This window comes from Ursus maritimus, unplaced genomic scaffold, assembly GCF_017311325.1.
Source record: "Ursus maritimus isolate PB19 unplaced genomic scaffold, ASM1731132v1 scaffold_26, whole genome shotgun sequence".
NCBI lineage: Eukaryota > Metazoa > Chordata > Mammalia > Carnivora > Ursidae > Ursus > Ursus maritimus.
The window spans coordinates 39,919,379-39,927,835 of record NW_024425119.1 but is presented as its reverse complement, the minus strand read 5'-3'; positions in this window follow the sequence as shown (position 1 = coordinate 39,927,835).

The following is an 8,457-nucleotide window of genomic DNA, read 5'->3' as shown; positions in this document are numbered from 1 at the left end:
AGTGCGCTCCTAATCCCGCCTACTCTCTCTCCTTTTTGCAAACCTCTTTTCTAAATCCGTCTTTTAAACCCTCTGGGTGTCCCTGAACACCGCTCCTCTGCCTCAACCCCCACCTCGCCACTTCCATGGTAGTCTGTAGGATAGCGCCAGACACAGGGATGGGCTGAGTTAGACCGACTAGGTCGGGGTTCGCGCCCTCGCCAACAAATGGCATCCTGGGCCCCAAACCCGGAGACTTCCGGCCGTTTTGCCTAACCTGGGGCAGAGTGGACCCCGAATCTTTGAGAAACGGCGTCTGAAAGGAGATGGTGGTCCCGGCCAAAAGCGGGGCGTTGGGGAGGGAGGGTGAGAACAGAGGGCGCCAGGCCGAGATGTCGGGGTGCGGGACCTGCGGGAACCCTGGCAAGAAACTGCTTCTCTGGGAGCCAACGGGGCGAAGGTCAGACTCACGCGTGCCGTCGAAGCGCGTGGCGATGGTGTCCAGGAAGGTGTTCTGCGGCGCCAGGAGTCCCCGCATGGCCGGCATCTTAGGTGGCCGTAGCCGCCCGCCCCATCCCTCCGGGGCGCGGGGGCTCAGCACCGGGGGAGGGCGCCCAACTCGGCCGCCCCCCGCCGGGCCCCGCGCCCCCTAGCGCAGCCGTCGGAGGCCGAAGCCCACCCCGGGTTCGCAGGCCCGGCCAGCAGCCGGTGCGCGAGGGGGCGTCCCCGCCGTCGGGGCCCGGAGCATGGCGCGCGGCCTCTCGCGTCCTGGCCGCCCACGGATCCCGGGCTCCCGGCTCGGCTCCCGCGGCGCTCTCCGCACCTTCCGCTCGCGGCGGCAGCAGCGGCAGCGGCTCCCGTTTCGGCTGCGGGTCGGGTCCCGCTCGGGCTCCGCTCGGCGCCGGGTTCCCGCAGCTCCCTCCGTCTGTCGGGGAGAGGCGGCAGCCTCCCTCCCTCCCTCCGGCGCCCGCCGCCTGCACCGGGGTAACCATGGAGACGGGCACACCCAGGCAGGGCCGCCTCCTTAAAGGGACAGGCCTCGCGCCTAGGGATCCCCTCCCCTCGGGACCTCGGTGGGGGCAGGGGAGGCGGCGGCCCCCCTACTCCCCGCCGTGGCGGCCGCCCGAGCCGCCCCAAGCCGCCCCGCCCGCCCCTCGGAGAAGACCAGCGAGCGCCTGGTCCCGCGCGGGCTGACTCAGCGCAGGGGCGAGGCGTCTTTCTCTGCAGCATGGGGGTTCGCACTGAGCCTCGCAGACTCTCCTCCCCCGGAGGGACCAGAGGAGAGCTCCGGCGGAGGTGAGCATAGATTGAAGACGCTCGCCGAGGAAAAATGTAGTGGGAAAGGGGGCTGAGCCACCGGGCGGAGGTGGGGGAGGCCGGTAGTTAGCGGAGGTTGAGGCCCCAAGAGGGGCCCCAACTGTACAGGAAAGTCTAAAAGGGGATGAGGAGGATGGTGTCTAAACACAGCCTGTGGGCATCCAGGCCTTTCTCCGCTCAACTTGACCCTCATCACTGGGAGGTGCAGCTGCAGGCAGGAGCTGTCAGGAACCTGGCGTATGGGTAGCCCTGGAAGGAATGTTGAGGCGCTCTCCGTGAGCGCCGTTGTGAGTGGTGCGTGTGCGTGCGTGTGCGTGTGTGTGTGTGTGTGTGTGTGTGTGTGTAAAGGGTGTGGGAGGGTGGGGAGTAGCCCTAGGTCCTTGGTCCCGCCCCTGTATTTCTATTATTTGTCACCTTTGGCCTCTCAGGCTGCTCCAGAGGGTCAGGTTGCAAGCACAGGGGACGGGTAGGACGTCAGACACTGGGAGAACTTCCTAAGCCCGTGCGTGTGGGTCCCTGCGAGCGGGGAGTGAGAAGGACGCAGCCTCCGCTGCCCCACCCCCTCCAGGGCCGGGGAACTGGGCTCCGCGCTGGAGGGGGAGCGCTGGCCGCAGGGACCCCCTCCGGGGAGGGGGGGAAGGGCCCGGGCGGGGCGGGGTGGTGCCGGGCCGGGGCGGCAGTCTGTAGCTTGTCTCCGCGCTGCGTCGGTCCCCCGGCCTCGCTCTGCCAGCGCCGCTCCTCCTCCCTCCCACGATTTGCCAGCGAGCGCGGCTACCGCCCGCGCCCAGAGGAGACGCCGCGGCCAAAACAGCAATTTGTTCCCCGAGTGAAGCGGGAGGCCCAGCACCCCCACCACTCTAGGAGACACAGCTACAGCCACAGCCACCAGCATCGGAAAGAAAGGAGTGTCACCTGCCCCACCCACACCTCCGTCAGGAACGAGGGCCAAAGCCCCAGACACCTGTATTTAAATGAGCTGGTGCTTTGGGAGAAAAGGGAGGAAGTGTCCTCCTCCCCAAGTCCTCTGAATCCTGGAATCCTGCTCCCAAGAACTACCCCAAGGAACCTGCAGACCATGCTCCCCACGCGAAGTCAGCCCTCCCCCAAGCCCATCAAAGTGCCCTCCACTCTGTCCGAACATTCTACTAGGAGAGGGTGCAGTTTAGCTGTCAGCTCACTGGGAGACCAGACAAGGTAGTGGTTGAAAGCACCCAACTTGGTCTGACAACAGTCCTGCCACTTGCTGTGTGATTTTTCTCTTGGGACCCCATTTTCTCCTTTGTGAAATGGGGATGATAATAAATGATAACTAGCTCAGAGGGTTGTTGGGAAGATTATGAGTAAAGGACTTAGAACAGCCCCCGGCATTTGCATCATGTAAATATTTGTAATCTGATTTTGAATTTCATAGGGTTCCTGGGAAATAAGCAAGGTAGATATACTTACACTCCATTCACAAATGAAGAAACAGAGGCAGAGAGAGAGAGCGAGAGAAAGAATGGGAGAGGGGGAGGGACTTTGCTCAGGGTAACCAAGTTGGTAATTGACAGAACTAGGGTTCCAACCCTGACAGCCTTCCATCCCCGGGGCCAGATAGCACAGCCATCTCCCACCGGGGACCCAGAAAGAACCGCAGCCCAGCTGTGTGGATGCTCCCAAGGACCGGTTATCCAGGGCTGGGTGCCAGATCCAGGTGGCCCTCCAGTCACCCATTTAAGCGTTCAGATTTTCAGGCTTCCAGCTTATCAGCGTAGGCTGACCTTGGTTATTAAAGACAATGGTTTAGATATTAAGACAAACCCAGAGCAGACACCTCGGGTCAGAGTGAGGAGGGGGTAGATGGAATGTGGGGTGCTGCAAAGAATTATAGTTTATGTTTACTGAGCATTAACTTTGGGCCAAGCACGGTGCTAAGTGCTCTGCTGGGTTAATGTTCATCATAACTCTATGAAGAAGTTACTGTTATAATTGCCAATTTACAGATGAAAAGATTGAGGCAGAGAGGTTAAATATCTAAGATGCACTGCCTCCTCCCCAGCTCCGGGCACAACGCCTGAATCACTGTTTTAGTGTCCTGGTCCCAAATATACTAGAAAATACACTAACCTTTATTGAATGTTACGATCACTCTTATACCAGAATGAAACTATAATGTTTTGGTCTTTAAACCCCTTCCCCCACTGCCCTTCAAAGAATTTGTGGGACTGTATGGGGTGGGGGTGTGGACACTGCCCAAGTCCTTCAGTCCGACCTGATTTAAGGTGCCCTTTTGACCGAGAGGCCAGTAAGTGTTCGGGCATAGGGCCTCCTGCTCTCCTCCCTCTTCCACTTCACCTAGTCTCTAGGGTCTTCCTTCCAGACTTGGCCCATAGGCCCCCTCAGCTAACAGTAACAGATTCCTTGCCTCCTCCTTCCATAGCCCCCCCACCATACATATACTTTGAGGGGTGGGGACCCACATCTAGGAGATGGTGAGATGGGGGTTGGGGAGGAGCTGAGAAGTGAACAGGGGTATTGGGAGGTCGGGGAGCACAGTAAGCCCTCTTCCTCTTCCATTCCCCCAACTCTTGACTCATTAGGCCATGGTGGGGAGTCACAGGGAGGGGAAGGTTGAGGGAGCCCTGTTCAGACACAGCTCAAAGCCATTATCAAAAAGAAGAAACTCAGGAGGCTGCATTTTGGAGCTGCCGTGGGAGGCCTGTGGGAGTATTATCTACAAAAGGAACTAGGAGAGAGAGAAGGGAAGAGCAAAGCAAGGGAAAAACCGCTCAAGACACAAAGGATGGAAAAAGCACCCCGCCCCCCAAAGCGCAGGCGGAGTCAGTCACTGTGCGCAGGGGGTGAAAGCAGGTGGCTGTCGAGGAACAGAGCCCAGGGGCCCCTCCCCTCTCCTCCCCTCTTCCCACTCTCTCCCTCCTTTCGGGAGGTCCCCAGGTCTGTTTCCAGCCTGGCTCTCTCAGCCAACGTGGCCAGGATCTGCTTCCAAGGCCGTATTGAGCAGTGGGAAAATCTCAGGTTTCCAAGTCTGGATTAGAATTCTGGTTCTGCCACTGATGACCTTTGACGGGGTAGGAGTGGGGTGGGTGTTAATCTCCAAGAGCATCCGTTCGTTTGTGAAATGATCTCTCCTCAAAGGATTGTTGAGATGAGCTTAGTAGGTGGTTGGGACTGTCATCGAAGTCCCCTAGTGCTTGCCCTGGCCATGGGTGCTGGGAACACAGAAATGAGCTCAGGAGGAAGGCTCACTGAAGGTTTCCCATCTCCACCAAAACAAACAAACATTTTGGAAAATTTTGAGGCTTCCAGTACTTGGCCACTCCTTGGCTATCTCATTCTAGGTCATTCCGTTTCTGTTAGTGGAAGATCCTAGCTAGTGTGAGTAAAACCATAATACATTTTCTTTCTTTTTTTTTTAAAGATTTATCCATTTGACAGAGACACAGTGTGAGAGGGAGCACAAGGGGGGGGCGATGAGAGAGGGAGAAGCAGACTCCCCGCTGAGCAGGAAGCCCGATAAGGCGCTTGATCCCAGGATCATGACCTGAGCCGAAGGCAGACGCTTAACCAACTGAGCCACCCAGCACCCCCAGAATACATTTTCAAACGAGGGAATCCTGGAAGATACATGGTTTTATTTAGATATGGCAGCTGCTGTGCTTCATGAGGCTACTAAGTGGAGGAACCAGGTCTGAATCAAGACAGTTTGTTAGTCTGCCACCTTGCTGGAGCGCTTTGTCCTGTCCTTGGGCAAACGGCCTCTTCAAAGGGGACGGTATGGTCACTTTGATGAGTGCTCAGATAGTGACCTGTCGTGAGGGCCCACAGTGCACAGCAAGCCGGCCCTCGAACCATGGGGAGCTAGGCCAGTCGACTGCTGGCTCCCCAGCCCGGCGGGGAGGGGCGTCTGCCGCAGCCCTGCCTGTGGCGGGCAAGGGCGTGAGTCTGAGAAGTCTCAGTCTCAATCTGCGTGTTCTAGCAACACCAGAAAACGGGTTTGTTTGAAATCAAGTTATAGAGAAAGCCTAACTGGGTTAAGTTGAAGAGAGACATAAAAAGGAGACCTGACTTTTCCCTGAGGAATCGGAGTGGGTGGTATTTGTTCCTGCTGTTTTGACGGCAATGAAGGGGCGGGCGGGCTGGGGAACAGTGGTACTGGTGGTAGTGATGGTGGGTGAGTTCCCAGTAAGATCGTCAGAGAGCGTCTCCCCGAGTGGGGAGCAGAGCAGGTAACAAAGCTGCCTCAGCACCTGGACGGAAAGAATGTTCGCTGGCTCTCCCCTGGGCAGCCCCAGCTGCGGCCTCACTCCCGCCATCAGCCTCTGGCCTGCACACCCCCCTCCCCCACCCAGGGCTCAGAAAGGGGAGGGGACGGTGGGCTGCTCTGACAGGTGTATGGCAGACGGACAAGAGGGGTACAGAGCTCACCGTGCTGGGGGGATAGGCACGCAGGAGAAAAGCTAGACAAGATAGGATAACGGAGTCATTCTTTTTTTACCTTTTTTAATAAGTCTGTCCGGCGGGAGATAGGGGAAGTCTTTCACACACTTTGTAACAGGGCAGGAGAGACAGAAAAGCAAAGGAGTTCTGGAGAGTGGACGCTCCATTTGTCACCGGTTAGCTTAGCCGCCAGGGTGCTAGCCACCTCCTCCCGCCTCTCCATGGCGCAGTCGCCACTGTGTCCGCTCTCCAGTCGGGAAGGGCCTCAAAGATGTGACATTATGGCCCAAGGCTAGTCGGTCACATAGCTAGCAAGTTGGGAAGCCAGAATTAAAATCCAGGTATGGGTCTCCAAAGTCCTGGGTCTTTCCACTCCACCACACCGCGTAGCCACCAACAGCTTCCAAAAGTTTGAAGAAGAGCTAAGAGCTCTGTTTCCTTCACCTGCACAGTGGCTGTGGAAAAAGCTGGAACCGTTTATCTTTGGCTCAGAACTCAGTGCAGGGCCCAGCACACAGTAAGCACCTCGGTGTTTGAAGGAAGGAAAGAATGTGCTCGGGTGGCTAATGCAACCAGAAGGCGAGCTTGACTGACTGAACAGTTACGTTGTTCTGGCGACCAGGACTCGCGCTGGTACTCAGAACTGGCCGGAACAGTGACACAACAGCTTCCTGATGGCCGAACTCCAAATGTGCACTGATCTGAACAACTTTTTCTTCCATAAAGTGTGCTACTTTATGGATAGAATCCCTACCAGGAAGACAAGAGACCCTATAAATCAGGTAAGACAGATCCTCATCTCATTAGGTCAAATGGCAGAATTTCTAGGGGGCATCACGTCATTACTTCCTTGATCTCCAAAAGTACAGGTTCGTTCACAGACTGGTAATCATGACTGCTGGCTGGCTTCTCCAGGTCACTCCCAACCTAAGAGAGTTTATCTTGCTTTTCCCCATACATACATTGGTACTCACATGACTGTACCCTGGCTTAGGATTCTGAAATATGTCACCCTATCTATCAGCCACTGAACAAAGGCCTGGCCATTCCTTGGTGTAGTCCCACCGTAAGCACAGGCCCCAGCCGTCAGCGTAGTGCTTCCTCCACGGTACTCACACCCGGGCCGGGGCGGGGGGGGGGGGGGGGGACTCTTTCATGCAACACTATTATTTTATTCAATGTGTCCGTTGCCCCAGCTGGGGTGTCAGCCCCTTGGAGGACTGTAGTTTACTTTACCTCTCCTTAGCTTCCAGCTTAGCAACTGTACAAAGCACCCCTAAACATTGTTGGTGAGAGTATGTAAACCCATGCATCTTTAAGAGGGCCTTTTCAATAACTATATGGCCCAGCAACTCCATCCTAGGAATCTATCCTGAAGATACACTCTCACAAATAAAAATTATATATGTATTATAAGATGCTCATTATACTAACAAAACCTGAAAATCATCATTAGGGACTGGTTAATTATGTTAAGTTTATACAACGGGATATATGTAGCCATAGAAAGAACAAGATATATTTATGAATACTGACATGGAAATACTAAATTGTATACTTTCTTTAGAAAAAAAGATTTATTTATTTGTTTATTTATTTGGGGGGTGGGGAGTGGGCAGAGGCGCAGAGGGAGAGAATCCCCAGGCAGACTCCCCGCTGAGCGAGGAGCCCAACGTGGGCCTGATCCTACAACCCACGCGATCACGACCTGAGCCGAAACCAAGGGTCGGACGAGGCCCAACCAACTTAGCCACCCGGGCACCATGACCCTGAGATCAAGAGTCACATGCTCTACCGACTAGCCAGCCCGGTGTCCCTCTTCAAGGTGGTTTTGACACACACGTAGCCTCCCATCCGCCTGGGAGGTTAAATACAATCTTGCCTGGATACAGGGATAGACCTCGTAATCCTTCAAGGTCATTTCAATCTCTGGATTTTCTATCAAGTAGAGGGAAGCAATTAATCAGAAAAGGAGGGCTTTTCCCTGACACCCAGCAGGCTGGTGGTGGTGTTGGGCAAATTCCCCAAAATGAGGTGATGAGCCCTTTAGAAAATGGCTTCCCAGTATTCCTTGACTACTATTTTCTTTATTGAAAGACACACACACACACACACACACACACACACACACACTCTCTCTCTCTCTCTCTCTCTCTCTCTCTCAATCTGTTCAACCAACCTGAACCCCGGCAGCTCAGCTGCAGCCGAAGAGCCAAGGGAAGCCCTGAGGCGGCTAAGTTCTGCACCACTGCCGCTCACGGTCCGGACTTCAGACTCGGGAGAAGGAAAATGCTCGGCTGTTATTCAATCATAGATGCTGGAGGCGGTGCGGGGTGGAGGGGTCTGGCCCCAGTGCCACTGCTACAGGCCGGCGCTCAATTATACCGTCACATTCACTACTCCCGTCAAGGGGCAGGCAGTGGAGGAGAGGGGCTGCCTGGGAGAGCTGCTGGCAGCTGTGGTTTTTCTCAACTGGCAAGCTTCTTTTGGAAAGTCACCGTTCCCTGTACGACGAATCCTTTCCCACGAGGAACAGCTGCATTTGCTCACGCCGGCCTTCACATGTTCATCTGCTTCCGAAGCTAAGCAGTGGACAAATGACTTAGGAATCAGCCACCCTCATTTAAGCCCCGAACACGCTGCCCGAGTGACTTCTACCCCACGAGGCCCAAGGAAAACCGGATAATGAAATGAAGGCATTTGTTGCTGTGAAACAAAGGCGGG